Here is a 7,793-nt window from a genome sequence, read left to right as displayed (position 1 = left end):
AGAGATTAACAGAGGAAAACATTACCTTGTCGCCTTAATATAAAATTATACTCTGTGAGGGACTATATATAGGTAGAGCGCCACCTCCAGGTTTGTGCTCGCTTCGGCAGCACATATACTAAAATTGGAACGATACAGAGAAGATTAGCATGGCCCCTGCGCAAGGATGACACGCAAATTCGTGAAGCGTTCCATATTTTGTCTCCCGCATCTTATATCTTCTTTTCTTTTACGTAGGCAGATTTTTTATTGCACAGCAGTGTTTTAATGTCGAATCCATTTATGTCACTTTTGTCAGACATTTCATACATTCTAGATAATATAAGTCTGCAGTCTAGTATGTTTGTCGCCATAGACAGAGGGTGATAAGCGGCTGCCTGTTATCTTTGATGCCGCTTATCTGAAGAAGAACTGCTGTCTTATAGGAAATATCAGCGCATCATCAGAAAGAGAGCTATTGTTTACATCAAGTTTATATGTTTTAGGGTAGGCTAGCAATGTGCGATTGGTGAGGGTCTGACCATCACTACCCCGCACCTGTAACAGAAAGAAGGGCATGCAGTGCCAGTCCTACCCACACATGTATATCTGGCACTGTACATAAATGCCAGTCACTGGAAGAGGGCTGATCTACATTACTAGACACCGCAGGACGGACATGCACAACACGTCAGCCCTGGGTGTGGGTCCTCCAGAGGGCACTGTGGAAACTTTTTGCACGGAACAGGGCTTACACAAAAAGTGGCAACTTTTGTACACCGGAAAACTGTCATACAAGCTTGATACAATCCCGGCTTCTCTTCAAGGTATACGCTAAGGACGTATACATTCAATGGAGGTCTATGCCAAGTTGTTGGAGGACTTGTGTTATCGGGACAGGCGTGGACCAACTGTGCCAACTAACCACTTTGGCTTTGGGTGAAACTTAAAGGGGTTATCCAACCCCTATAATGTCCCGCTTAATGCCTGCACACTATTACCCTGATCCCCGCACGGCCGCTGCTGTATCCTCCTGTTGAGCGGATCAAAACATAGGGTGGGGGGCATCCAATACAAGGCCTCAACGTGGACAAGCCTCCTTAGCGCCTCCCTCGATGCTGCTACCTCCTGGAGTAGTCTCTGTGTAATTGGCAGCTGACCCACAGGAGTCAGAGACACCAATGCAATGCACCAAGGGGTCAGGTAATAATCAGGAGACAGGCCGAGGTCGGGGCTGGCTGCATACACACGTATCCAAGAATGAAGTCCAAGGTCAGGGCTGGCAGCTAGGCATCAGACAGAAAATATCACCTTATGCCAGAGTCTAGGAAACTTAAAGGGGTATTCCCATCTCAGACAATGGCGGTATATGGCTAGGATATGCCCCTATTGTCTGATAGGTGCGGGTCCCACCTCGGGGACTGACACTTATCTCTAAAATGAAGCTGTCTTCATTTTGTCTTCTGCTCCCCCACTGACTTCTATGAAACCCACAATCGAATCTAGTTCCAAGAAGAAACGTCACTTCTGAAGCATTTTTCAAATCAGCTACAGAAAGAACCCTCTGCCATTTGACACTGTGTCCACAAGGTGGAGCTTTTAACATTAAAGTCAATGGGAAAACTGTTGGTGATCTTTGGCTGTGGATTCAGCAGCTGGAAATGCCCGTTTTCCGCTGTGGAATAAGAGGCAGATATTAGGTGTGTGAATACACCCTCAGTAATTGGATGTAGGCTGTGACCTGCAGTATTCACGGGAGACGCCGACGGCAAGAAGGAGACAGAGGACACGTCCATGCCACAGGTTGGAAGGGAAGGCCGACTTCGTGCAACAACTTGCCTTTTGTGAGAAGAGCTGACACTTTGATTGGTATCATTTTGCCAACCTGACAACTACTTCAGCATGGACAGGCACTCTGATGTGATGTGGTGTGGTTTCCCTAAACTCAGTTTAAGGCCTCTTTCCCACGAACGATATGGATTCTCTCAGGATGCGTTCAGTCAAACTCGCACCATTTCGCAAGCCAATTCAGTCAGTTTTGTCTTCAATTTCTTTTAGTTTGACAGTTTTTTTCAGGTTTAATCCGTTTTTAATGTGCGTGAAAACCCCCCAAAAGATTTACAAACATCTCCTAGCAACCATCAGTGAAAAACGCATTGCACCCAGACTGCAGCCAGGTTACATCCGGATGAAATGCGTTTTCTGCTGAAGCCCCATTCACTTTTATGGGCCATGGGCTGTGTGAAAAACGTAGAACATAGAACATGCTTTGTTTCTCGCACAACGCAGAAATGGCACATGAATAAAATGTGCACAGACCCATTGAAATGAATGGGTCAGGATTCAGTGCGGGTGCTATGCGTTCACTTCATGCATTGCATCCGCGCAGAAAAGTCACTCGTGTGAAAGGGGCTTAATAGTTGCAACTTGATGCGAGTGCTGTGAAGAAGTCCAATGTATTCGTGAAATGCGCCCTGTAGCCGGTGGTCTCATTGACAGCTTCCCCCCTTAAAGGGGTTATCCTGGAAAAGATAATGATGACTTACCTCAGAATAGGTCACGATTATCACATCACGTGTGTCCGAGTCCTGGAGCCCCGCTGATCAGCTGTTTCAGGGAGCAGCTGTGGTGAGCAGTGCAGGCTCCCGGAAGCTTTCCAAGGACAGCGCCGTACATTGTATAGTGGCAGTGCTTGGTACTGCAGCTCAGCCTCATTGAAATCATTGACTTAAATGGGGCTGAGCTGCAACTAGGCCACGTGATTGATGTACAGTGATGTCACTGGTAGGGTGGCCACTTGCTTCACCCCAAAAAGCTGGACCTTATAACCAAAGAAAACAAGTACTGGAAGACCTGAAGGTGAGCCGCACAGGCCAGGAGTGCTTCTCTCACCCTCAGCGTGACACATCTCAGGCTCTAGTGACCGGGGGTAAGAGGAGCCTCAGTCAGTTAATTTGTCGCTGCAGCTCATACTCGTATTGCAATGTTGCTGTCTGAGCGTGGGGCCACTGAAAAGGACACCCCAGCGTCCGCCCAGGCCCTGCGTCAGATGGAGCACAGGGAGCCTGAAAGCCGGACGTCTGGCCACCCTAGTCACTGGGTAAGGAAGAGGCAGCATGGAGCACCCAGCCTCTTCTAACAGCTGATCAGTGGGGGTCCCGGGTGTCGGACCCCCACCAGATGTGATATTGACGACCTTTTCTTAGGATAGTCCAGTCATATAAGAAATAGAAGCGAGCGACATAGTGTGTGTCCCATCAAAGAATTGTCAAGGCGTCCCTGTATAAACCGCGTCACTTTGTTAAGGTGGTGCTCAGACTGTAAACATATGAAAAGCAATGGAGCGGGGCGCAGCCGTAGCGAAATGCGGCTTGACTATGGTGGAAGGTAGTGGCGTAAAGGGTCAAGCTTAGGTTGTAAGGAGTGTGGTAGGGGAGGAGAGATGGGTGGAGCTGCATTTTCGCGCCGGGGATTTAAGGCGGTGAGGGGAGGGGCTTGGTGAGTTTTAAAAACGTGGAGCTGGAGTTACCCACCCACCCTCCGGTGTACTTTATTATAGTTGGGGGGTATTTTAGTATATTGCTATCGTCGTAGCGGGCAGAAAGAAGAGGGATCCTGGGAGGCAAAACTTGGAATAGGTGCATGGCTCGATCTCTTTTTCGGCGTGCATCTAGGAGGTTGTGGTGAATGGAAAGCTGGGGGATCCTGTTTGGGCTAATAGCCTGGCAGGGGTATAATTTCCAGGAGTTGGTGCCCTTGGGTCGGAGAGTGTGACCGAGGGTAAAGTTGGGTTAAAAATCTGGATCATAAGTAGAGGTTCGCGAGGGGGGACCAATATGGTTTACTCGGATTGCCTTCTAGGATCCCTTCACCTCATGTAGGAGTATTCGGGGGCAGTAAGTGAGGAAAAAGTTTACATGTATTAATGTTACAATGGTTACAAGGTATATGTATAATGCATGGTAATTATTGGTGGTTAAAAAATTGCCGCTACGGCCTTTAAACCAAGTCACATTGTTGAATTGTTCTTTGGGTTAAGGGTAGGGTTGAGCGAACCCGAGCTGTAAAGTTCGGGTTCGTACCGAACCCCACGATTTCTGGACCCCGGTAATGACCCCACAAAGGTACGGAACGTACCAACCAGCAGCCTGAGGCTGAGCGGCGTCGCTTCCCGATGACCTCAGAGAATTTTGCATATCACTCGCTCCCAGGATGCATTGCAGGAGAGACAGCACACGGAACGGAACGTATGGCATCTTTAGTACCGTAGTAAAAGTGAATTACATAAAACATTTCGCACAGTGTAATAAACAAGAAAGGCCGTAGAGATTAACAGAGGAAAACATTACTTTGTCGCCTTAATATAAAATTATACACTGTGAGGGACTATATATAGGTAGAGCGCCACCTGTAGGCTTGTGCTCGCTTCGGCAGCACATATACTAAAATTGGAACGATACAGAGAAGATTAGCATGGCCCCTGCGCAAGGATGACACGCAAATTCGTGAAGCGTTCCATATTTTGTCTCCCGCATCTTATATCTTCTTTTCTTTTACGTAGGCAGATTTTTTATTGCACAGCAGTGTTTTAATGTCGAATCCATTTATGTCACTTTTGTCAGACATTTCATACATTCTAGATAATATAAGTCTGCAGTCTAGTATGTTTGTCGCCATAGACAGAGGGTGATAAGCGGCTGCCTGTTATCTTTGATGCTGCTTATCTGAAGAAGAACTGCTGTCTTATAGGAAATATCAGCGCATCATCAGAAAGAGAGCTATTGTTTACATCAAGTTTATATGTTTTAGGGTAGGCTAGCAATGTGCGATTGTTGAGGGTCTGACCATAACTACCCCCCACCTGTAACAGAAAGAAGGGCATGCAGTGCCAGTCCTACCCACACATGTATATCTGGCACTGAACATAAATGCCAGTCACTGGAAGAGGGCTGATCTACATTACTAGACACCGCAGGACGGACATGCACAACACGTCAGCCCTGGGTGTGGGTCCTCCAGAGGGCACTGTGGAAACTTTTTGCACGGAACAGGGCTTACACAAAAAGTGGCAACTTTTGTACACCGGAAAACTGTCATACAAGCTTGATACAATCCCGGCTTCTCTTCAAGGTATACGCTAAGGACGTATACATTCAATGGAGGTCTATGCCAAGTTGTTGGAGGACTTGTGTTATCGGGACAGGCGTGGACCAACTGTGCCAACTAACCACTTTGGCTTTGGGTGAAACTTAAAGGGGTTATCCAACCCCTATAATGTCCCCCCTAATGCCTGCGCACTACTTACCCTGATCCCCGCACGGCCGCTTCTGCATCCTCCCGTTGAGCGGATCAAAACATAGGGTGGGGGGCATCCAATACAAGGCCTCAACGTGGACAAGCCTCCTTAGCGCCTCCCTCGATGCTGCTACCTCCTGGAGTAGTCTTGGTGTAATTGGCAGCTGACCCACAGGAGTCAGAGACACCAATGCAATGCACCAAGGGGTCAGGTAATAATCAGGGGACAGGCCAAGGTCGGGGCTGGCTGCATACACACGTATCCAAGAATGAAGTCCAAGGTCAGGGCTGGCAGCTAGGCATCAGACAGAAAATAACACCTTATGCCAGAGTCTACGAAACTTAAAGGGGTATTCCCATCTCAGACAATGGCGGTATATGGCTAGGATATGCCCCTATTGTCTGATAGGTGCGGGTCCTACCTCGGGGACTGACACTTATCTCTAAAATGAAGCTGTCTTCATTTTGTCTTCTGCTCCCCCAATGACTTCTATGAAACCCACAATCGAATCTAGTTCCAAGAAGAAACGTCACTTCTGAAGCATTTTTCAAATCAGCTACAGAAAGAACCCTCTGCCATTTGACACTGTGTCCACAAGGTGGAGCTTTTAACATTAAAGTCAATGGGAAAACTGTTGGGGATCTTTGGCTGTGGATTTAGCAGCTGGAAATGCCCGTTTTCTGCTGTGGAATCAGAGGCAGATATTAGGTGTGTGAATACACCCTCAGTAATTGGATGTAGGCTGTGACCTGCAGTATTCACGGGAGACGCCGACGGCAAGAAGGAGACAGAGGACACGTCCATGCCACAGGTTGGAAGGGAAGGCCGACTTCGTGCAACAACTTGCCTTTTGTGAGAAGAGCTGACACTTTGATTGGTATCATTTTGCCAACCTGACAACTACTTCAGCATGGACAGGCACTCTGATGTGATGTGGTGTGGTTTCCCTAAACTCAGTTTAAGGCCTCTTTCCCACGAACGATATGGATTCTCTCAGGATGCGTTCAGTGAAACTCGCACCATTTCGCAAGCAAGTTCAGTCAGTTTTGTCTTCAATTTCTTTTAGTTTGACAGTTTTTTTCAGGTTTAATCCGTTTTTAATGTGCGTGAAAACCCCCCAAAAACGCATTGCACCCAGACTGCAGCCAGGTTACATCCGGATGAAATGCGTTTTCTGCTGAAGCCCCATTCACTTTTATGGGCCACGGCTGTGTGAAAAACGCAGAACATAGAACATGCTTTGTTTCTCGCACAACGCAGAAATGATGCATGAAAAAAATGTGCACAGACCCATTGAAATGAATGGGTCAGGATTCAGTGCGGGTGCTATGCGTTCACGTCATGCATTGCATCCGCGCAGAAAAGTCACTCGTGTGAAAGGGGCTTAATAGTTGTAACTTGATGCGAGTGCTGTGAAGAAGTCCAGGGCTGGCAGCTAGGCATCAGACAGAAAATAACACCTTATGCCAGAGTCTACGAAACTTAAAGGGGTATTCCCATCTCAGACAATGGCGGTATATGGCTAGGATATGCCCCTATTGTCTGATAGGTGCGGGTCCTACCTCGGGGACTGACACTTATCTCTAAAATGAAGCTGTCTTCATTTTGTCTTCTGCTCCCCCAATGACTTCTATGAAACCCACAATCGAATCTAGTTCCAAGAAGAAACGTCACTTCTGAAGCATTTTTCAAATCAGCTACAGAAAGAACCCTCTGCCATTTGACACTGTGTCCACAAGGTGGAGCTTTTAACATTAAAGTCAATGGGAAAACTGTTGGGGATCTTTGGCTGTGGATTTAGCAGCTGGAAATGCCCGTTTTCTGCTGTGGAATCAGAGGCAGATATTAGGTGTGTGAATACACCCTCAGTAATTGGATGTAGGCTGTGACCTGCAGTATTCACGGGAGACGCCGACGGCAAGAAGGAGACAGAGGACACGTCCATGCCACAGGTTGGAAGGGAAGGCCGACTTCGTGCAACAACTTGCCTTTTGTGAGAAGAGCTGACACTTTGATTGGTATCATTTTGCCAACCTGACAACTACTTCAGCATGGACAGGCACTCTGATGTGATGTGGTGTGGTTTCCCTAAACTCAGTTTAAGGCCTCTTTCCCACGAACGATATGGATTCTCTCAGGATGCGTTCAGTGAAACTCGCACCATTTCGCAAGCAAGTTCAGTCAGTTTTGTCTTCAATTTCTTTTAGTTTGACAGTTTTTTTCAGGTTTAATCCGTTTTTAATGTGCGTGAAAACCCCCCAAAAACGCATTGCACCCAGACTGCAGCCAGGTTACATCCGGATGAAATGCGTTTTCTGCTGAAGCCCCATTCACTTTTATGGGCCACGGCTGTGTGAAAAACGCAGAACATAGAACATGCTTTGTTTCTCGCACAACGCAGAAATGATGCATGAAAAAAATGTGCACAGACCCATTGAAATGAATGGGTCAGGATTCAGTGCGGGTGCTATGCGTTCACGTCATGCATTGCATCCGCGCAGAAAAGTCACTCGTGTGA

At 47.3% G+C, this 7,793-nt stretch overlaps 2 non-coding genes across 2 annotated transcripts; both read left to right on the top strand.

Moving 5' to 3' along the window:
- The first annotated feature begins 94 nt into the window (after positions 1-94).
- Positions 95-201, top strand: LOC122925257. The gene has a single exon (XR_006387573.1). It is a non-coding gene; the product is annotated as a U6 spliceosomal RNA (small nuclear RNA).
- A 4,196-nt stretch (positions 202-4,397) lies between these two features.
- LOC122925256 lies at positions 4,398-4,504 on the top strand. Its single transcript, XR_006387572.1, has one exon. It is a non-coding gene; the product is annotated as a U6 spliceosomal RNA (small nuclear RNA).
- Positions 4,505-7,793: the final 3,289 nt, after the last annotated feature.

This window comes from Bufo gargarizans, chromosome 1 (genome assembly GCF_014858855.1).
Source record: "Bufo gargarizans isolate SCDJY-AF-19 chromosome 1, ASM1485885v1, whole genome shotgun sequence".
In the NCBI taxonomy this organism is placed as follows: Eukaryota; Metazoa; Chordata; class Amphibia; order Anura; family Bufonidae; genus Bufo; species Bufo gargarizans.
This window is presented reverse-complemented; position numbering and strand designations above follow the sequence as displayed.